This window comes from Pinus tabuliformis, chromosome 4_2, assembly GCF_031772625.1.
Source record: "Pinus tabuliformis cultivar Carrire ecotype Pingquan chromosome 4_2, CPIR1, whole genome shotgun sequence".
Lineage (NCBI taxonomy): Eukaryota > Viridiplantae > Streptophyta > Pinopsida > Pinales > Pinaceae > Pinus > Pinus tabuliformis.
The window spans coordinates 27688597-27712662 of NC_142304.1; the positions used below are offsets into that span (position 1 = coordinate 27688597).

The window sequence follows — 24066 nt, forward strand, 5'->3', positions numbered from 1 at the left end:
TTTCATCTTTGGTTTTGCTCTTTTGCCAACATGCGTAGACAGTACCCTGACAGAGTCACTACAGGAACACAAACATTGCTCCGCTGCTAGCGAACTTGGTCAGTACCCCGACAGAGTTGCTTGCTTCACCTCTCTACGAAAAAAAACTTTCTCTTCTCTCACCTTTATTTATATATTTTAATAGGACTGTGCATACGCACTTATTCATTTCATGGGCGGAAGAGGGATCCCGACTTATTGAGAGCAAGAGAGGTTGTTCCTTTAGAGAAGCATATAGAAACCTTTGATTTAGGTTTGCTCGTTTGGATTTCCCCTTTTCCTCCTCTACTAATTGGATAAGCGTGAAAAAAAACGAAACATAAAGAACCGAGTATGGGCATAAGGTTTCCAGAATAGACGCAGGATTCATGGTTCAACACAAAACTCTCCTTACAGACGGATCGTATTTTCTAGCAGAACATCATTGACCAAAAGATGTAACCAACACAAAGGAGGACCGAAGGTTAGCCAAATGTTGTAGTGTCACAAGACTCTTTTCAATTCAGCCACACACCAAGAAGCCCAAAACACATTCACACATGACGATTATTTACATGGACGAAACACAAAACACAAGACTAAAAAAAGCAAGCAAACAAGAAAAGAAAATATGTACATATGGCAGGGCACAGCCCCAGATCATTATTGAAAAGATTGCTTTAAGTCTTGGCCATTAACAGGAAGAGTCTCAATCTTCCCATCTAGTGATTGAAGACAATATGTGTGTTGGCCAAGCTTTTTGTGGACAGTGAACGGTCCGATCCACAGGGATTGAAACTTAGTGTGTTTGCCTTTGTCCTCGTGGGCTTTGTCCCACTTCAAGACTAGGTCACCCACACTGAATTCATTTTTCCCTGCAGACTTCTTGTCGAACCACCTCTTGATATGACTCTGGTGAAGAGAAAAAATTTCTTTTGCTTTCTATATTTCTTCTTGCATCTTGCAGAGAGTGTCTATCCTACTCTGAACCAATAAGCATGACTTGCCCTGGGATTCTTGTGAAAGTTGAAGGGCAGGAAAATAGATGTTTGGGGGTAGGATGGCTTCTTTTCCATACACCAAGAAGTAAGGAGACGTATTCAGAGAAGGTTTTGGCGTGACTCGGTCAGCCCATAAGGCATTCACCAAAGCGGAGTGTCAGTTCCTCTATTCAGAGAAAACAGTGCTTTTGATAATACAATAAGGTTATTATTAGTGGACTCAGCAAGACCATTTCGCTGCAGATAATAATTAGCAGAATGTTTCAATACAATGCCATTTTCCAATGCAAAATCATATAATGTTAACGATGAAAAGTATGTTGCATTGTCAAAAACAAGTGACATATGAATGCCAAACCTGGAAATGATATTTCGTTTGAGGAAGTTGATGACTTCCTGATCATTCGCTTGCTTCAGCGGAATTGCTTTTGTCCACCACATGAAATAATCTGTGGCAGTAACGATATAGCGGTGTTGCTTTGATGAGTGTGGAAAAATCTCACCGATGACATTCAGGCCCCACTGTTGAAATGGTTTTTCCACAATGACAGGTTGCAACGAGGCGGTTGACTGCTTTCCTTGGCCAGCACACTTCTCACAGACCGGACACTTGCAGGCATATGCGTGAGCATCTTTGAATAATGTGAGCCAATAAAAACCGGCCCACATAACCTTGTGCGCTATTGTGTCACCCGCAAAGTGTCCCCCGGTTGGTCCATCATGGAGATCACGCAATGCTTTCTCTGAATCGTGCACTTCTAAGCATCTGACCAATACTCCGTTATGGTACTTTCTGAAAAGCACCCCATGCACCAACTGGTAAGATAATGTTTTTAATCTGACTGCCCTATTTTGTCGTGCAGATAAGTTAGAGGGCAAAGTGCCATGCTCGAGATACTGGCACACATCCGCGTACCAAGAGTTAGAAATAGAAGTGGGGGAGGCTCGCTCAACATTATACATTTCAATTTCTTGCTCCCAACCGGATGGATCATCTTCTTTTGCATCCACCGCTTCTGTTGCTAGCCGGTATAGACTGTGGCCCTTGATGGTGTGAACTGGTTTGAATTCTAAATCATACTCTTGGAGAGCAATCATCCAATTTGCTCTTCTCTCACCCAGCTCTTGTTGGACAAACAGCGATCTGACTGTTGGGTGCAGCACAAAGATGATACAATGATTCTTCAAGAGATAGGGTCGGAAGTGCTTTACTGCGTTATAGACTGCATATGCATGTTTATCAATGGCGTGATAATTAAGCTCAGGTCCTTGAACGTTGGAACCCATAAAAGGTATTGGCCACTCATTGTTCTGATCATCTTTCTGTGTAAGCACAGTGGCGAGAGAAGTGTCTGAAGCAAAGGTGTAGAGCAGAAAATCTTTATTGAAGTATGAGGTGTATAAGACTGGTGCGTCTGCTATAGCTTGCTTTATACGGGAAAATGAATCGTTTTCCCTTTTGTCCCACTTGTATATCACATCCTTCCTTACCATCTCCTGTATGGGCTTGATAATTTGAGCGTAATCGGAGATGAACTTGCGGAGAAAGTTGATTTTCCCAAGGAAAGACTGGATATCTTTTTGGTTCACTAGGAAGGAAATCTGCGTAATAGTTTTAACCAATGTTGTAGTAATCGTTATCGGGACATTATCGACGAGGGGTCATTTTTTTTCAATTTTTTTTAATATCTAAAGCATCTACAACATAAAATAAATACATTGACACATAAATATGATAAAAGAACTAATATATAAGATGTGTAATATCATTTATAGTGCTACATCACACATAATAATGAATCATGTCCTGAATAGTAAGTCTTGACTCCTGAGTCCCAACTTAGCCTCAAAATATCAACAAAAAATATAATAATGTATCTCATATCATGAGTCATAATGTCATATACAATGAAATGAACCAAATAACTAAAGTCTAATACTACCGATTTCCTCTGCCCCTCTAGATGTAGATGACGGTGGAGTTGGTAGTGGACTCTGTTGTGCTCTAGAAGCTGAAGAACTAGGAGCTACAGGAGGTAGACCACGTCCTCTATTGGTGACAGAGGTAGCCTAGGTAGGTTGTGTCACCTCCTCCTCATGCTGCTCCTCCTCATCATCAAAAACATCATCGAAAAAAAAAATCGCGAATTTTTCAAGTTATCGCGATTTTTTGTGAAAAAAAATTAGCGTAAAAATCGGGCAATAATATCGCCAAACTCAAAAAATCGCGATTTTCACAACACTGGTTTTAACCCTTTCTGGGTCTACCTTAATCCCACTTTTCACAATAATGTGGCCCAAGAGATTACCCTCGGACACTGCAAAAATACTCTTCTTGGGATTAAGGGATATCCCGTATTTCCGACATCACTCGAAAATTTTCTTCAAGTGGCATAAGTGGTCGGATCTCTTCTTGGAAAACACCGTGACATCGTCAAGATACACCACTACACTTTGTTCAATCAACCCGCGAAATGTGATGTCCATTGTACGTTGAAATGTCGAACCGGCATTGACTAGCCCAAAAGGCATTCTTCTGAATGTGAACGTGCCCCACTTTGTACGGAATGTAGTTTTTAGTCTGTCAGGCTCTAAGACCAGAACGTGGTTGTAGCCTAAATAACCATCAAGCAAAGAAAACATCTCTAACCCCGATACTGTCTGTAGTATTTGTTCCCTAGACGGCACAAGATAGTTGTCTTTGTCCGAGGTGTGGTTCAAGTTTCGAAAGTCAACACACATTTCCCCGGACTTCTTTCTTACTAGGATCAGATTAGATACCCAGGTTGAATTTCGCACCTTGTATATGATTCAAGCATCCAGCAGCTTTCTCAACTCTTTTTGAATCAGGGGCTCAAGCGTTGGATGTACCTTCCACAACTTTTTTTGAAAAGGCTTGGCCCCTTCCTTGATTGGGATGACGTGCTAAATTATTCGCGTGTTGTAAGTTTTGAGCTCATCATATGTCCACGCAAAAACATCTCGGTACTGCTTGAATAAGCGGATGAAAGCTTGTCGCTCTTGTGGTGTGCAACAAGTGCTGAGACTCACAAACTTTGAATCTTTCTCTGTTCCAAGATTTATCTATTCATGCGACAACGTTGAACTGTGGGTTTTTGCGTTGACTAGCCCTCTAAAGCGATTCTGCAAGTCATACAGCTTTTCTAATGATACCACGCCTTTCGGCATGGGGTTCTCTTTGTTTGCGCGAGCTGCATCTTGCAACGCTTTTCTGTGCTCGTCTTCGTCGATAGTGCAATATATGCTGGTCATCATTAAAAACGCGTAAATTAGTGATATTGTCAGGGACGGATGGTTTGTAAAGAATTTCAACAGAAAAATTGTCCCTACACGGTGACAACCTAGCAGCAGCATTTGCTAATGCATCTGTAGTTGTGTTACGCATTCTAAGAACAGATGTGATATTAAAAGCTTGGAAATGAGAAATTAAATGCCATACCTCTTGTTGATAACCTTTCAAATGAGGTGACACATAGCGTATAGTGTTATGTACCTGTCGCACGATGATCTTTGAGTCACCTACTGCTTTTAGAACCCCAACATTGAGGTCAATGGCTTTCTGTAAGCCCAAGATGAGTGTCGCATATTCTGTAGTGTTGTTTCTGCACTCAAATTCCAAGCGACTGGAGATCAGGTGTTTCCTCTATCACGGGTCTACTAAAACACAACCAGCTCCAAAGCCCTCTTGTGTCTTTGAACCGTCAAAAAACAAAGCCCAAACACCATATGTACAAGAGCTACACCCTACACTAGTACTACTACTACTATTATCTATTGTACAAATATCATTTCCGCCAGTTGGACTAGGAAGGAGTTCCAACTATGTGTCAGGTGGAACTAGGGAAGGCTAAGCAAGGTAGCACCTTATGTCAGTCTCCAAAAAGCAATTGCCAAAGATTAGATCTGCGAAAGCAACTGGATCATTCTTTCCATCGAAGGGTGTGACAGTGTGCTTCATGTAAGACTCTGAGTTGACCCAGATTTGATTGTTTTTGCCCTTATAAGGAAGTCATAAATGTGACCAGTCAGTAGCAAAATATCCCTATAATTTGTTGGACCAGTCTCTACTTAGCAATATATTGTATGCTTCCGGGATGTCCACAATTACTATGTTTATGCATTGGTGAACTCGTTGATCATATGATAGGCGAATAAGCACATTTCGAAGTTCACCAATAGTATGGAGAACCAGGAGAAGAGTCTTGTCCAGCTGAATGATTTGTGCATCTGTCTTATCCCATTATGCATTAATTTTCTTAGCTACAGATAATGGCATTACATTTACAGATGCGCCAGAATCAACTAAGCAATTGTGTACATTATAATTGAAAATTTTGAACATTAACAAAAACAGAGGGCAGAGTGTGTTAGTGCCTAATGTTAATGCATTAAGTACAGATTCCAGGGAACCAGAAGACTTACCAGATCCCTTTTGCGAAGAAGCGTTGTTACCTGAGCGGATTGTTCAAGAGCGTAGATAAGCAGTTCCCGTTGTCTCGTGATCCTTGTAAGTTCGAAGAGTGAAATGTTAGCACAAATTTTCTTCATGTCTTCGACTATATTATAATCAAGCGCGGCTAGCATCGCCGAAGTGTCTGGAGGAGTAACTTGATTTGATACTTCCGATGTGGTGGACTTGCTTTTTCCATTGGCGGAAGTATTCTTCATTGTAGCAGTGTCTCCAAACTTGCTCTGAGTGTTTTATGTTGAGTTGACAGGCAGTGTGATCTTCCTTAACAAATGTTCTTTCAGTTTCTGCCTTGTCAACTCTGGTTCAGAAACTAGACCTTGGCTTCTCAAGTTATATCGACCATTCTGCTTTTGAGCTTAGTCCTCACTTAGTGGCTGCTTCTCGGCAATGTTCTTTTCAGCTACGTATACGCAACTGAGTGTCTTTACTGTGTGCCCAACACTCACAGTTTCTTCGGTTGCAGCATTTTCTTATATTTCTTCCGCAGGCTCAGTCTGCTCATTAGAAAGAATTGTGTTAATGAAATGTGTAACTAGAGCATTCATGTTGTGGTTCCATTGAGGGCATGCTTTTTCTGAGTGATATTCTTGATGAAACAAATAGTATTGATCCATTCCCATGCTTTCAACATTCAGCACGACATTCGAGCTTTGCACAAACTTGTCTGGCTGATTGTTGTTGCTGCTGGAGTTGGCAGCCCTTCTCAGGATGTTGAATTTAGGGGGCTTGTTGCTTACGGTGGTCTCACTTGACCTCTGTTTTAACTCTACCAACTCATTGGACAGAGACTTGATGGTGTGGGTCAAGCTCTCAAGATTGGTAGCTTCCTTTTCTTTGGCCTTACCTGAGGAGGCCTGAGACCTTTTCCCTGTGTCTTTGGAATGCTTTGATGATTCATCGTCCATGATGAATCTGATCGCACGCAAGTCCTTTTCAGTTGTGATTGCTTCTTCATAATTCTCCACAAGAGTTTCTTCACAGTTCTCTTCACCAACTGCGGGATGCTTGTTGGTAAGGCAGAAGTGTAGTAATCAATAACGATGGAGTCATGAGGTTTGGTGTTTGCAGGAAATTTATTCAATATGCGATTAGACCTCTGATTAAAATCCTTAACTTTCTCTTTCTGCTCCATCTTCAAATTGCCCAACTCTTTCAATAACATGGTCAGGTTTTTATCATAAGTAAACTTTTCATAAAATAACTTTTTACACCCCCTCCAATTCTGGATTGAGTTCGATGGAAGGTTGTGGTACCATACAGTTGCTCTTCCATCTAAGGTACAAGGGAAAAGTCTACATGCAACATCATTGTAATGTACCTCAAGCATTTGTAGATGTAGGTAGAAATTGTCCAAATGGTCCTCCACTTTCACTACTTTGTCAGGGTCGTACTTTGTTAACAGTTTCTCCGAGTGCCTCGGCATCTCGTGTAACACACCTGGTAGAGCGAATGGGCCTTGAGACATCCAATCCAAATCTTGGTTTGCCATGTCTTCGTCTCTAAACTCATACTCTTCTTCAGAATCTGAGGGATCTTCCTCTTCCTCTTTGTGACCGCCTAACCTGTGGAAAGTGTTGTCTGAGAGGACAACGTTGTCTCTATCACCTTCATTGAAAGATGGAGGTTGCTCTAGTTTCTTTGCGTTCTCCACAGTCTCTGCCAATTCTTCAAGGATGGCGAGAACCAAATCTTCAACTGTAGAAACCACTATCCCAGTAGGAGTGGTTACATTCTTCTTTGGAAAATAAGGAATATTGTGCACTCCAAGGATCAATCCAATAGGTTTTGTGAACTTACGGGTTATAGGTCAGATGGCCTGGATCTGCTCGTAAGATATTTCACAAGTTTGTCCAATACTGGGTTGAGAAGATCCGTCAACTTTGGGAATATGAGCAGGCGAGGTGCTGGGAATATTACTGCCTTGACCCGAACATGTATGATGAGGGTGAGTGGAGTCTTCTGTGAAAATTTCTAAATCTAACACATCAAAAACCCCTACTGCAATATCTAGTTTATTATCTCCTACTTGTTATCTACATTAACAAGTTATTTATATGCATAAATATCGAAATAAACACAATTGCAGCCTTCACAAATATAAAGATTAGCAACTAAAATAAACGGAGACAACACAAGGGACATCGTTATTTTTGGACAATAGTCCCCGTAAAATCCCAATGCAGGAAAATCGGTGCAGCAGATGAGGGTTTTATTATTATGCAGTTTTCTGAATACAACTAGGGCGCCAGAAATGTCTCACCCAATAGAGAATGCCCTCGCCAGTAGTACCTCTCTTCGGAGATAGATATTCCAGTTGATCAGCAACCAAATGATGAGCACCACATGAGTTTGATTGTTCCTTAGCTAGACAGTGAAAGTTGCTCCAAGCATGCCTCTAGAACTGCGTCACCCTCTAGGGATTGCGTCACCCTCCTACGGCTCTGCGTCAGCTCACCAACACTCAAACTGCCCCACAAAAATCACCCAGCGCAGCCTCTTCAGCCAGTGTTAGCTATGCAACCCTCTGCGCCAGCCTTTGCAGCTTCTGCGTCAGCGTCTTGGCCCTCTGTGTCCTCTGTGCTGGCCTCCTCAGCCTCTGCGTTAGTCCTGGCTGCCTCTGCGTCAACTCTGGCTGCCTCTGCATCAGTCCTGGCTACCTCTACGTCAACTCTGGCTGCCTTTGTGTCAGCTCTCCTTGGCTTCGCGCTGTCTCTCCGGCACTATCTCTGCCTCTCTGCTATGTATTCTCGGCCTCCTTCCGAACTGCCCCTCACTGCAACAAATCACTAACACTGCAACAAATCACTAACTTGATTACTCAGCAAACCCTGCCCCAGAAAATCAAATTGACTGATCAACTTGGTGTATCTCCAACTGATCCTCAAGCCTCCTCTTATACTTTTCATATTGACGATTCAACGGCCGAGATTAAGTCCCTAACCAACAACTAAGATTAGGACTGGCTTGATCCTCGTCACTTAGAACTTTCTCACCCATATTATATTAATACACATTAATATTTTAATTTTCCTAAGTTTTGACTTAGGGTCTCATTAAAAATATTAATTATTTTAATATCTCTTCATCCGGGTGGAATTTCCCCAAACGATTTCTGGGTCTTGGAGATCTCATATGCCTTAGCCTCTCCACCAATTTTCATGGCTAGAGAACATCCAGTGCTACCAAAAATCAACACTCCCTCTTCGCGAGGAATGTGCTCTATGTGAAAATTTCTAAACTAAAATTCTACTACTGCAGCAACTGATTTATTTCACCTACTTATTATTCACGATAAGTTATTTATGAAATCCCTTCAGTAAATAATAAAATAAATTCTACTGCAGTTATCACACAATTACCCAGAGAAAAATACATGCACAAGAACCAATCACATCAACACAGTTATTTTTGGACAATTATCCCCAGAAAAACCCAATGTGGGAAAATCGGTGCAGCAAATAAGGGCTTTATTAATCTTCAGCAACAATCGTTTCTACAAGGAATGATTTTATAGAGAAACTGAAATAAAACACCTGAGACTTTCCCTTTGAGACCTTCTGACACTTTGGAGACCCTGCACCCACTTTTGCGTCACCCCTGCGTCACTCTCTGTGGCCCAGCGTGGCTCTGAGTGGCTCTCCGTCCCTCTGCGTCACCCTGCGTAGGCTCTATGTCTCTCCTCTGAATTGCGACTCTTTTTGCATTGTCTCCCACTGTCCCTACGTCACCTCCTCCTCTGTCACTGCTGCTAATGCCCTCCTTTTCCTCCACCCTGCAACTCTCCCTCTGAAATCGATCTCCTCTAGTTGAGAATCGATTTTTCCTTGAGATACTGAGTATCTGCCAGTGTGTCTCCAAATGATCCTCAAATCTTCTCGTATACTTTCCCTGTTGATGAATCAACGACCGATATTAAGTCCCTAATCAACGGCTAAGACTAAAACAGACTTGATCCTGGTCTCCTAGAAGCTTCTCACCCTTATCTTTATTAATACCCATTAATATTTTTATTTTCCTAAGTTTAGACTTAGGAACCCATTAAAAATATTAATTATTTTACTAACTCCTAATCCGAGCGGAATTTCTCAAAACGATTTCTGGGTCTTGGAGATCTCACGCGCCTTAGCCTCTCCTCCAAATTTCAAGGCTAAAGCACATCCGATGCTACCAAAACTCAACACTCCCTCTTAGCAAGGAATGTGCTCTAGCAATGTTTCACTATAGAAACATCACACTAATCTTCTGCATCGGTACCTGTGCTTATGCTTGACCTGCTGCCTCACATCTCCTGCACTGTTGCTTCCTGTACTGTTGCCCATGACACTGCCACTGCCACACCTGTATTGAAGCTCCCTCTCAACATGTTGCATCAACCTGCCCATAGCACTACCACTGCTAACTGTTGCACTGCAACTCCTGACACTTATCCATTTCTGCTACTGAAATGGATTCTTTACCATCCCCATCTTCTCCCTGAAATAAACAAACTTTGTTCTTTCTAGAGCCTTGGTGAGGATGTCTGCCACCTGTTCTCCTGTAGGAGTGTATCTCAACTGTACTGCCCCTCGTTGGACACAGTCTTTGACAAAGTGACACCTGATATCAATGTGCTTTGACCGATCATGAAATATTGGATTCTCAGAGAGCTTGATGCAACTCTGATTATCACACATGATCCTGGTCGCTTCCATCCTTCTCCTGAATAGATTCACAAGCAATTTCCTAAGCCATATGGCTTTGCATGAAGTTGTGCTAGCTGCCATATATTCTGCTTCAGCTGAGCTCAGAGCCACAGATTTCTGTTTCCTACTACACCAAGAGGTCATTCCTGATCCAATGTTGAAACAATACCCAGTTGTACTTTTCCAATCTACTGAACTTCCAGCCCAATCTGTGTCAGTGAACCCACTCAGCCTGATGTCATTGCCTCTGGTGTACAATAGTCCATGCTCGATTGTTCCTTGTATATACCTGAGAACATGTTTGGCTGCTACCCAGTGCACCCTCTTAGGTTCCACCATGAACTGACTGAGGGTGTTGACAGCGTAACAAATGTTTGGCCTGGTATTGACCAAATACATCAGGGACCCTATAAGTTGTCTGTACAAGGTGGGATCAACGTCTTTATCTTCTGATGCATCAATCTTCTTCCAGTTGGTGATCATTGGAGTAGCCATAGGTCTACAGTCCTGCATCCTGAATCTCTTCAAGATTTCTGTAGCATATCTCCCTTGTCCAAGGAAGATCTCACCCTTCTGCTGCCAAACTTCCAACCCCAGGAAATAATGCATCTGTCCCAAATCCTTCATGTCGAATTATGTGGCTAGGTTCTTCTTGCAGTCTTTGATGAGCCTGGATGATCTTGTCAGGAAGAGATCATCCACATATAACACTAGGATTAGAGGTTCATTCTCTACAACCAGATAGTAGAGATTAGGGTCTGCATCACTCTTGACGAACCCCATCTTCTGCAAGTAGCCATCAATTCGACCGTACCATGCCCTAGGTGCCTGTTTAAGCCCATACAAGGCTTTCTTTAATCTGCATACATGAGATTTCTTCTCATGTGTCTCAAAACCTTCTACCTGTTCAGTGTATACTTCCTCTTCTATTACCCCATTCAAGAATGTCATCTTAACATCCATCTGATGAATCTCCCGCCCCATCTGTGCTGCAAGAGATATCACGGTTCTAATAGAAGTATACCTGGCTACTAGGGCGAAGGTTTCTTCGTAGTCTATCCCTTCCTTCTAAGCTTATCCCTTAGCCACAAACCTAGCTTTGTATTTCTCCACACTACCGTCTCCAGCATATTTGACCTTGTAGATCCATCTCGAACCTACCACTGATCTGTCCTGAGACCTAGGTACCACTTCCCAGACATCATTGACCATTATAGAATTGTATTCCTCCACAATAGAATCCACCCGTACTTGATGTTGAACGACCTCTTGAAAACTAGAAGGTTCCCCAACCTGACCTACTAAGGCCTGGTATATGTTTGGCTGTCTTTGCTCCCTTTTACTATTCCTGGGTGCACCAATGAAGTCTTCTGCATCCCGTAGAATTTGTCGGAGTTCCCGACTCGTTCTTCCACTGGTAGTAGGCACATTTATCAGCTCTTCCTCTTCCTGAGATTCCTCCTATTCTGAAGCTTTGTCTTCAAGAGAATTTTTGGTACTAGTTTCCACTAGTTGAAGTGGTTTGACCAACGGCTTGTCTTTCAACTGCTCCTCGAAAGGCATTCTCGGGATTTTCTAAAAGCTCTATCCTCCATGAACTTTACATCCCGTCGAACTACTACCTTCCTACTCCCTGGAAGATAGACTCTATATGCCTTAGCATTCTCGCTATATCCCACAAAATATCCTTTCTCAACAAGTTTGATCTAATTTCTTTCTCTTCTCTTCGGGTATACGACAATATGCTAAGCTCCCAAATATCCTTAAATGACGGACTTGAGGTGTCTTCCCGGCTAAGACCTTCTCCGAAGTGATTTTTCCCAATGCCCTGTGAGGAGTCCTGTTCTGGACATAAACTGTTGTGTTGCATGCGTCTGCCCACAGGAATTTAGGCATATCCTGATCATACAGCATTGCCCTAGTTGCTTCCATGATAGTCCTATTTTTCCTTTCTATTACTCCATTCTACTCTAGATTGTAGGGAGTTATCCACTCTCTTTTGATGCCTTCCTTAGCGCAAAAATCGGTGAAGTCCTTGTCAACATACTCTCCACCATTGTCTGAGCACAACACTTTTATCTTCTTTCCTGTCAGATTCTCCACTAGAGCCTTGAACTCTTTGAATCGACCGAAAACCTCATCCTTGGTTTTCAGAAAGTAGATCCAAGTCTTCCTGGAATGGTCATCGATGAAGGTGATGAAGTATTCGGCACCACTAAGAGCTTTTGTGGACATCGGTCCGCAGATATCTGAGTGTATCAATCCTAGCACACTCTTAGCCCTATTGTTACTTCTAGAAAAAGTTGTTGTGGCATACTTGCCCAGAGCACACCCTCTGCATACATCATCTCGTTCAGTACTTAGTTCTAGAACTCCTGACACTGTTTTCCTGAGAATTCTCAAAGCCCCATGGTGTAAGTGTCCCATCCTCTTATGCCATAGTTCATTCAAATCTTTGTCTCCATTACTGCCTATCAGTGCCATTGGTGATTCTAGATGCAACCAGTTACTTCTGATTCCAATTTGGGCCTTCTTTTTCCAACTCGGGTGTTTGACATATGCTTTCTCCTTAATGAAGAAGACGTCATAGCCCTTGTTCTGAAGTTGAGATACGAAAAGTAAGTTCATCTCCAATCCTGGCACATGCAACACATTGGTTGCTCGAAGCCGTTCTCCTGCTTCGGTTTGAAAAACTATAGTACCTCTTCCTACTGGAGTATACTTTGCCTTGTTTCCCATGGTGATCTGAAAATTCATTCTTTCTTCTTGATAATCTGATAAACATTCTCGGATTCCTGTCATATGCCAGGAAGCTCCACTGTCTATATACCAAACCTCCGAGGAGGCAGAGCTTGCTAAGCAAGCAACTTCTTCTTCCAATCTAGAAGCTAACATAGAATAATCGTAATTTATGTCCCTTGTGCATTCTTCTGGAAATCTGCGCGAGTTCCCTTGAGTAGATGCCTCTGCATCATGCTCTTGACCCATAATTGGTTTTCCTCTCTTGTTGTTGGATCTCTGCTTTGATACCATGTGAAAATTTCTAAACTGAAATTCTACTATTGCAGCAACTAGTTTATTTCACCTACTTATTATTCACAATAAATTATTTACGAAATCCCTTCAGTAAATATTAAAATAAATTCTACTACAGTTATCACACAATTACCTAGAGAAAAATACATGCACAAGAACCAATCACATTAACACAGTTATTTTTAGACAATTATCCGTGGAAAAACCCAATGTGGGAAAACCGGTGCAACAGATGAGGGCTTTATTAATCTTCAGCAGCAATTGCTTTTACAAGAAATGATTTTATAGAAAAACTGAAAGAAAACACATGATACTTTCCCTTTGAGACCTTCTAACACTCTGGAGACCCTGCTCCCACTTCTGCGTTACTCTGTGTGGCCCAACGTGGCTTTGAGTGGCTCTGCATCCCACTGCGTCACCCTACGTAGGCTCTGCGTCTCTCTCTGCGTTGTCTCCCACTCTCCCTGCGGCACCTCCTCCTCTGTCACCGCCTGCTGTTGATGCCCTCCTCTTCCTCCACCCTGCAACTCTCCCTCTGAAATCGATCTCCTCTACTTGAGAATCAATTTTTCCTTGAGACACTGAGTATCTGCCAGTGTGTTTCCAAATGATGCTCAAGTCTTCTCTTATACTTTTCCTGTTGATGAATCAACTGTTGAGATTAAGTCCCTAATCAACGGCTAAGATTAAAATAGACTTGATCCTCGTCTCTTAGAAGCTTCTCACCCTTATCTTTATTAATACCCATTAATATTTTTATTTTCCTAAGTTTAGACTTAGGAACTCCATTAAAAATATTAATTATTTTAATAACTCCGCATCCGAGTAGAATTTCTCAAAATGATTTTTGGGTCTTGGAGATCTCACGTGCCTTAGCATCTCCTCCAAATTTCAAGGCTAGAGCACATTTGATGCTACCAAAAATCGACACTCTAGCAAAGCTTCACTATAGAAACATCACACCGATCTTCTGCATCGGTACCTGTGCTGATGCTTGGGCCTACTGCCTCACATCCCTGTACTGTTGCTTTCTGTACTGCTGCCCATGACACTACCACTGCCACTACTACATTTGTACTGTAGCTCCCCCTCAACATGCTGCCCATGTTGCCCCTAGCACTGCCACTGTTAACTGCTGCACTGCAACCTAGTTACCGAGAAGTAAGTAATTGTCTTCTCCCAAATACTGGCATCCTGGTCAGTCTAGAAGCCTCGTGATGCTGCAGTTGCCTCTGCTACTAACCCGTGCTCCCTCTACTACGCTGCTACAGAACTCTGCACTCTAGCCTTGCCTTGCTGCTCCACCACACTTTGCTCCACTCAACACCTGTCATCATGCTACTGTCATTAAGGGCTCCCGTAGCCGGATGTGATCCAAGAGTTTGGGCACCTCAAGGATCCTGACCCTTATGTAGTCCTCCTGACTACAACTCGATGTCTCCCCACCTCTTCTCTAGAGGTGCATGAGCACTCATAGCACAATCGTCATCAACCTCGACCTCTTTCTCCTCCTTAGTTGGAGCTGCCTTTGAATCGGAAGCCTCTCCCTTGTTTTTCTTCCTGGGACACTAGGATGCATAATGTCCCAGCTCCCCACAATGGAAGCACTTAACCTTGGAGATGTCCTTTTTCTTCCTCTTCCCTTGTTGTCCCGCAAATGCTAGAGCTGCATCCTCCTCCTCCTACTCTTAATTTTGACTTCCTTACCACTACTCCCCGCCTTGGTCATCCTCCTGATCTCTTCCTGTCGAAGAGTTGCCCACATTTCCTCCCAACCGGGAAGAGTAGCCCTGCCCAAAATACTTTGGACAAATGTCTCCCACTCCTCGGAGACTGCATTCAAGGCAGTCCTAACCATAAACTCTAGATCTGGTGTAGACCCCACAGAAGTAAGTTGGTTGCGAATCTCCTGCAACCTGAGAAGGAATGGATCTATCTGCTCTCCCTTATGCATCTGATATGACCTCAGTTGATTCTCCAATAGCATCTTCCGCTACACGAAAGAGCCCTGGTATAAGGTGGTCAGGGTGTCCCACATCTCCTTTGTTGTGTTCTTCTCAGCAATATGTGGTATGACATGATCTTTGACCCCGTCTAGGATCATGCACTTCGCCCTCGCCATTGCATCCTCATACTTCTCATTCTCAGCTGGGTCAACTGGGATAGCCACTACTTTCAAGGCAAAGTCCTTGATGCGATGTCGATCCAAGACTGCCAGGATCCTGGCCTTCCAGATGACAAAGTTGGAAGCCCCGTCCAACCTGTCCTAATCCCTCAGTCCGTTCACTTCCATTTTAGCTCCTATTCTGGACTCCCTCTGAGTCTCGACTCCCCTCCTAGAAATCTCCCTCTAAGTCATGATTTCCCTCCTGGAAATCCTCTGGCCAGTTGTCAAACAGCTCCTCTCCAATCCTCCTTGCAACTGCAACTCGGATCTAGATTCCTTGGCTAGAAATCCGTCAAGGTAGTGACTCCCTCTACCTTGGTTCCGTCTCCTTAGACATTGTTTGGTATCGACAAAAACAGCGTCCCACCAGCTCCTCAAATCACAATCTGCCCACAGCTCCCCAAGCCCCGACAACTGAAGAAACTTAGCCTTTCAGGCTCTGTGCAATCCTGACAAAGGCTGAATTTGCCCCTCCGGCCAACTGCGTCAATCCTACCTGGCTGAGCAGGATGACGTGGCTCTTCGTGAGCCTCTTCTGCCTCTGCGATGGCCCTTTCCTTGGCTCGAAATGATGACGCAAGCTCTGAGTCACTTCTTCTCTTGCTACTTCTACTCGGGAACAGCGCTGTCTCTCGAGACAGTTGCTTCTGCTGCAAATTTCAGATTTTTGTTGGTGTCTTCAATCCTCCTGTGATCTGCAACCCTTTGATACCATGTGAAAATTTCTAAATCTAACACATCAGAAACCCCTACTGCATAAATATCGAAATAAACGCAATTGCAGCCTTCACAAATATACAGATCAGCAACTGAAATAAACTGAGACAACACAAGGGACACCGTTATTTTTGGACAATGGTCCCCAAAAAAACCCAATGCGGGAAAACCAGTCCAGCAGATGAGGGTTTTATTATTATGCAGTTTTTTGAATACAACTAAGGCGCCAGAAATGGCTCACCCAACAGAGAATGCCCTCGGCAGTGGTACCTCTCTTCTAAGACAGATATTCCGATTGATCAGCAACCGGATGATGAGCCCCACAGTGACTTCGATTGTTCCTTAGTTGGACAGCAAAAGTTGCTCCGAGCGTCCCTCTGCAACTGCATCACCCTCTAGGGACTGCGTCACCCTCCTACGGCTCTGAGTCAGCTCACTAGCACTCAGTCTGCCCCACCAAAATCACCCAGCGCAGCCTCTTTAGCCTAGCGTAAGCTCTACAACCCTCTGCATCTTCTACGCTGGCCTCCTCAACCTCTGCGTCAGTCCTAGCTGCCTCTGTGTCAACTCTCCTTGGCTTCGCACTGTCTCTCCAGCACTATCTCTGCCTCTCTAGTATGTATTCTCGACCTACTGCCGAACTGCCCCTCGCTGCAACAGATCACTAACTCGATTTCTCAACAAACCCTGCCCCAAAAAATCGAATTGACTGATCAACTTGGTGTATCTCCAACTGACCCTCAAGCCTCCTCTTATATTTTTCCTGTTGACGATTCAACGGCCGAGATTAAGTCCCTAATCAACGACTAAAATTAAAACTGGCTTGATCCTCGTCACTTAGAACTTTCTCGCCCATATTATATTAATACACATTAATATTTTAATTTTCCTAAGTTTAGACTTAGGGTCTCATTAAAAATATTAATTATTTTAATATCTCTCCATCCAAGTAGAATTTCCCCAAACGATTTCCGGGTCTTGGAGATCTCATGTGCCTTAGCCTCTCCACCAATTTTCATGGCTAGAGCACATCCGATGCTACCAAAAATCAACATCTTCAGCCATAAAAATCTCGCTGCCCTCCTTCTAGTGCCAAAAATGTCGACAGTGCTGGATCTGTCAACATTCAAAGGGGTCTCCCCGATATGTGGTCCCAATTAGACCTCACATTGTTTGGGATAGGAGCCCCATCCGAAATATGCCTGGTTACTGTTTTCTTAAAGATTTTCCTTGGCTCTAACTGTCAGCAAGAGAAAGGAATGTGCATATGCCTTCGAAAAGCAAATGTGTGCCTGGTGAGCATTCAGTTGTAGGTGTGTCAAGGTTCTTCTACTGCGAAGGGGGAGAGAAGTGAGCCTCTAAGAGAGAGGTAATAGTACCACCCTAGTAGAGACACACGCAAACAAGAAGGATTCGTCTGACATCCAGCGAAATAGTCCACAAAGATGCAACGGTCATTGCAACCAACACAAACAAGAAAGATCCGTCTAACATCTAGCGGAATAGGCCACAAAGATGCGATGGTCATCACAACCATTACAGCACATTTTCAATATAATAAGCACTAAAATAACTGAAACAGTTCAACTACTTTAGTACAGGTGAAAACAAACATGAATTACAAACATTCACAAAATAGTCTTACAAATATTCATAATTCATGTATGAAGAACGTGTTGGCCATCAGACTTCAAATATTAAGTAAAAGTCCAAAGACACACGTATACAATGAACACCACTAGCTCCAATAGTGGAGCATTGGAGCCACTACTTACTCCCCAAAAGAACTAGCGTGTCTCTCTAATGCCTTGCAGGAGGAGCCAAGGTGAAAAGTCATTTGTTCATAAAATGAGGGTGTATCTATAACCAATGGGGTGATGCTTCACCTTCCTTGTGACTCTTTGACTACCCTCGTGACTATTTGACTTCCTATGACTTTTTGACTTTACATGACTCTTCATATTCTGTACATGTCCTTTGGACTTCCACTTTACAATACATTTTCGAATAGGAATTTACATAATCCACAAAAATGATGTGGCATATGGTGACTCATGACATAACATGACATGACACTGTTGACATGGACTACATGACGGCATGGCAATGTCAAGTCTTTCTTGTTGCTTCTTGCTATGTGTCTTCTTGAGAATGTTCTTCTGTTCACCTCCATATGGCTCAAAGATAAGGAGTCTTCAATGATATCAGGTCTAGAGCTGCGATCACAAACTGGTATCCCGTTGCTTTCTCTTGATTGATCAGCGTGTATATCCAGCTACAAAGGTGTCTTCAAGCATGTTCCCCTTCTCCATCTCCTTCTTCGTCATCCTATCATGGTATGATATCTGCAATTCACTAATGACAACACGACATCAGTCCAATAAACCCCTAGACTAAGATGTTGCATAAGATCCACTAACTGAGCCGGAACCAGGTGACAGGCTGAGGGAGAGGCTTAGTGACTGTGCAATTGCGCAGCTCCAGCAGTCAAGGGTTGAGCTTGAGCCTTGAGACTGCGCAATGTGCAGTTCAGCCTTGGACTGAGCAAAAATATTTAGCAGTTGGGGTGCTCAGGGAGCCAGGATGAGGGCTTGGGCATTGACTTTGCCCACTACACAGTTCTGGAAGGCAGAGGAGACTAGGAGATTGCGCAATTACACAGCTCAAGAGCTCAGGGCTGAGGCTTGAGCCTTGTGATTGCGCAATGTGCAATACTGACTAGGTAGGAGAGAGAAATTACGTAGTTTTTGGGGTCAAAGGTTGAGCTCGGGCACTGTGATTGCACAATACACAGTCTTGGGAGGCAGAGACTACGCATTGCGCAGTGCCAAGAGGCAGAGTTGCAGCTTGAGGGTTGAGACTGCGCAATGCGCAGTTCAGGAGGGCTGCATGAGGCTAAGTTGCTTGGTCCGAAAGTTTTTCGAATTTGGCTAAATGTGGGATCGATGAAGTTGATGTGAACAGTGATAAGACTTGATTGTGATCACACACTTAGAATACTTGACGACACAATATAGATCATCCAAAACACATGAACAACATACTTCCTTAAGTGTGACAACTTACGACAAGTGCGACACTAAAGATACACTTTGTGACGACCGTGACGACACTTGTGCGACAATGCTTAAAACTTTGGAAATGAGTGCAACAGATGTTTACATGGTAAGATCAACTCATTTACACAAAGATAACCCCTTGAAACCACCAAAACCAACTTATATACATCGTGCGACACTTAACATGCGAAAAGACGACATTTTGATTTTCTTGCAAACGGGGCCAAAACACTTAGAGAAAACACATGCGATAAGTCTTAATGTTTGCAACGACAGTATGCAAGACCAAAGTAGGCTCCAAAATTTGGCGTAGGCCAAAATTTTGGAGGGTGTTGTAGCAATGAAAATAGAACACTTCTTCTGCAATGATCCCATTATGGAGAGTTGTCTTCAAATCCATCCAATGTATCCTTTATCCCATCACTAAAGGTATAGACATAATTGCCCAAATGGAAGTGTAGTTGGCACGGAGGATTCACACAATGAACCTATGACATATCACGTGCGTTCATGGCATATTAAACAATACCCTTAATTTGACAAAATATTGGAAAAAACCTCTAAAAATCACATTATTTAACCCCCTACCAATACAAACCCAATATACCTTCCCAATTTAAAAACCCCTACTTTCACGAGATATTGTAGGTATCCATTTTTCATTAACATTTTTTATACTGCTTTATATTTTTCATTAACTTCGAGCTCCATTTTTTATACCTACCAATATAAAAACCCTTTACCCCCATATATCCCCCAATATATTGTGTCATTTTTTCCTCAATAAATATCCCCCAATATGAATGCGCGTGATATAGTATTGCTCCCTTAGTGAAGCCCCCGTGGTAGTTGGCAACTAGAGAAAATGTCTCCACATAGTCCACTCTCTCTTTTTGGGAGAATCCTCTCTTCACAAACCTCACCTTGAACTTCTCAATGTTACCATCTACAACATGTTTGATTTTGTATAGTTACTTAGAAGTTACCAATGACTTCCCCTCCAACCTTGGCACTATGTCCCTAACATCATTCTTCATAATGGAGGTGTACTCCACTATGGCATCCTACCATATCTTCTAGTCTACTACCTCCTAAAAACTAGAAGACTCATAATCAATGATGTTGCTCAACAATGCCCTGTAAGTAGAAAACTTCTTCGAAGGCTTGCTCTCCCTCAATGTGCTCTTAGGAAACCCAACACACTCCTGAGCATCCCACAATGTATGTGCGAACCATCAAGGTCTCCTAACAAAATCAAAAGGGGCTAAAGTCTCCTCCTCCTCACCTAAAGGTTGTCCTCCTAAATTGGAACCTACTAATGTCTTTGGTGACCCTAGCTCGACCTTTAGAGCTCCTTGTTCCTCGTCCTCTATCACTAGAATGGGCTCATGCAACTTCCTAGATACAAAGTCTTCCTCAAATTTTACATCCCTACTTACTATTGTCTTCCTCTATTCTAGAATATAGACCCTGTAAGCCTTTTAAGTCTCATTATAACCCACAATAAACCCTAAGGGTTCCAACTTGATCCTCCTTTCTATAAATACATGGATGTAGATTAAACAACTAATGACATGGAAATGACTCACCTCTGGCATCACACTACTGAATCACTCCTCTAGTGTCTTATCCTCCAAGATCCTATGAGAACACCTATTCTAGATGTAAATTGTTGTGTTGCATGCTTTTTCCCAAAGAGACATCGGCAAGTCCTGGTCATGAATCACGGCCTTAGCATCCCTTATGATGGATCAATATTTTTCTCTGTAACCCCAATATGTTGTGGCTTGTACAAAACAATCAACTCCTTAATTCTTGTCTCCTTGGATAAACCCTTGAACTCGTTGGAGGTAAACTCACCACCATTATCTGTGAAAATTCCTACACTCTGAAGGAACCCCTACTGCAGCAAATTTGAATCTACTTCACCTACTTGATTTTTTAAATTACATTCATCAAGTTATTCTTCTAAATACTGAAGCAAATTACTTCTGCAGCCTACACTAATTAAATATTTTATCTCATGAAACAGAAAACAGAGCAAAGAACAAGATACATAGGACACACTTATTTTTGGACACAATAGTCCCCGAAAAAACCCAATGCGGGAAAACCAGTGCAACAGCTCTGAGGGTTTATTATTAGGCAGGATACATATCTGAATACAAATCTAGGATGCTCATCTAGCAATTCCATACAGAGAAAATATTGACGAAAAATTTGAGTGAGTTTTACCTCACTTCACCCCGCAGAATTTTGGCTGATCCGGCACAAGATTGGCTAACCCTGGCTATTTCTGCACTGGCTCTGCGTTAGCCCTGCGTCACCTTCTCTACCCTCTGCATTAGCTCTCCTGGTTGCTCCAACAGTTCCGACAGACCCCAACAGTTTCGGCTTCTGCCCTCTGCGTCAGCTTTTCCGATAGTTCTGACTTCTACGTGACAGGTAGCTTTTCTGCTCTACTGGCTCACTCCGCCTCTCTGTCTGTATTCTCCGAAAGTCCTTCTCCTGGATTCTCACTACCCCTCTGCTGCAAAATGATCACTTAATTCGAAATCCTTAGCAAACCCTGCCCTAGGAATCGAATTCTTGATCAATTCGTTCTCTCTCTGTGTGTTTCCAAATGAACCCCAAGCCTCCATTTTATACTTTTCCTGTTGAGTCTTCAACGGCCGAGATTAAGTCTCTAATCAACGGCTAAGATTAAAACATGATTTGATCCGCCTTCTAGATCATTCTCACACATATTTTGATTAATACCCATTAATATTTTAATTTCCCTAAGTTTAGACTTAGGAACTCCATTAAAAGTATTAATTATTTTAATAAAATACAATCCGGGTGGAATTTCACCAAACGGTTTTTGGGTTCTTTAGAACTCATGTGCCTTAGCCTCTCCACCAAATTTCAAGGCTAGAGCACTTCTAATGCTATCAAAAACTAACATTATCTGATCTCAAGACCCTCATCTTCTTCCCTATCTAGTTCTCAACAAGAGCTTTGAACTCCTAAAACCTGCTAAAGACTTCACCTTTTTTCTTTAAGAAGTGGATCCATGTCTTGCAAGAGAAGTCATTAATGAAGGAAACATAATACATGCTCTTTGTGATTGATGAACTGACATCGATCCACATACATCTGAATGTACTAGATCTAGAACCCCTTAAACCTGTGCTCATTGCTTGGGAAAACAACCTCGGCATGCCTACCAAGCATGCAACCTCTGCATACTCCCTACTACTCAATGTTGAACTATGGAAGACTTGTGACTATATCCCTCAAAATAGGCAATGCTCTGAAATGCAAGGGCCCTATCGTCTTGTGCCATAACTTGCATAAGTCGTCTATAATATCAACAAGGGCTCAAACAAGTTCACCCTATACCTTGTACAAGTTGCCTTCCCTAACCCCTATCACTGTGCTACTTTTGGGTTAGATTCCTTTGACCCAATAAGGGCTTGTGGTTCTTGAACTCTACTACATAACCCTTATCCTCCATAACCAAAACTGAAAGCACATTGTTCTTGAGACCTGGAACAAACAAGACATCATCAAAGTCTAAAGAGTTGCCTGACTGGCACTGGAAGGGAATGGTATCAACTCCTGCTACTATGTAATTGGCATCATCATTGAGTTCAACCTAGACTCTTGAGTCTTGAGCCATGCTCTGTTAGACTTGAAAATAACTCCCTGGCTGATGTCATGTGCCTAGATGCTCCATTGTCCACATACCAGGCATTCCTCGGAACCATATTGTAGAGAGGCAAGATACCACTAAGAAATCTTTCTCAAACGTCGCAATAAACTCGTTCTTTTGAGTTTCTGTAGAGGTTGCTACCTGCTTCTGCTACTACTTACCCTTGCCCTTCTTCTCCAAACATTGTGATTCATAATGGCTGAACTTATGACAAATGAAGCACTTGATTTTACTCAAGTCCTTCTTCCATGGCTATGAGGCTGACTCCCCACTCTTTCCCTTACCCCTTGTTGGATCCTTTACCTTTGCCCTTCTTGGTTTGACCAACCAGGGCCACACCAGTGAAAATGTGGTGCCCATGCAACAATCAAACTAATTCGCCTGCCCCACTCGAGTGGAAAACAAGATAATTTCTTTGTTTTAGTTTGTTTAATATGTCCAATATCAGGGATAGCAATCCATATAGCAAGGATAATCTTTTATGCGATGGTTTTGAAAAGGAGAGTACTTCCAGTGTCGTTTTTGTTAGCACATTAACAATTGATGCAGAGCCACGTCATTCTTCTCACTCCTCTTGTTGCCTCTTCAGCTCTGGAACAACGTTGTCTCTCTGGACAGCTGCAAATTCTCAGATTTCTTAGGCTAGTGTCTTCAGTCCTCCTTGATCTGCAATCGCTTTGTTACCATGTGAAAATTTTTAAATCTAACACATCAGAAACCCCTACTGCAATATCTGGTTTACTATCTCCTACTTGTTCTTTTCATTAACAAGTTATTTAATAATATAAACAGCGAAGTAAACACAATTGCAGCCTTCACAAATATACAGATCAACAACTAAAATAAACTGAGACAACACATGGGACACCATTATGTTTGGACAATCGTCTCCGGAAAAACCCAATTCAAGAAAACCGGTGCAACATATATGAGGGTTTTATTATTAAGCAGATTTCTGAATACAACTAGAGTGCCAGAAATGGATCACCCTTCAAAGAATATCCTCGATAGTAGTACCTCTATCCGGAGACAGTTATTCCAGCAAATCAGCAACCGAATGATCAACCCCACAATGACTCTAACTATTCCTTGTGCTAGATAGCGAAAGCTGCTCCACGCACTATTCTGGAATTGTGTCACCTTCTCTAGAACTGCGTCACCCTCTCCTAGCTCATCTGCTCTCAGTCTGCCCCACAA

The 24066-nt window shown here is 42.6% G+C and overlaps 1 protein-coding gene across 6 annotated transcripts in view; it reads right to left on the reverse strand.

The window, feature by feature from the left end:
- Nucleotides 1-24066, reverse strand: part of PYR4 (pyrimidin 4) — a 239364-nt gene that overhangs the window by 213138 nt on the left and 2160 nt on the right. The gene's annotated exons all lie outside the window — the stretch shown is intronic.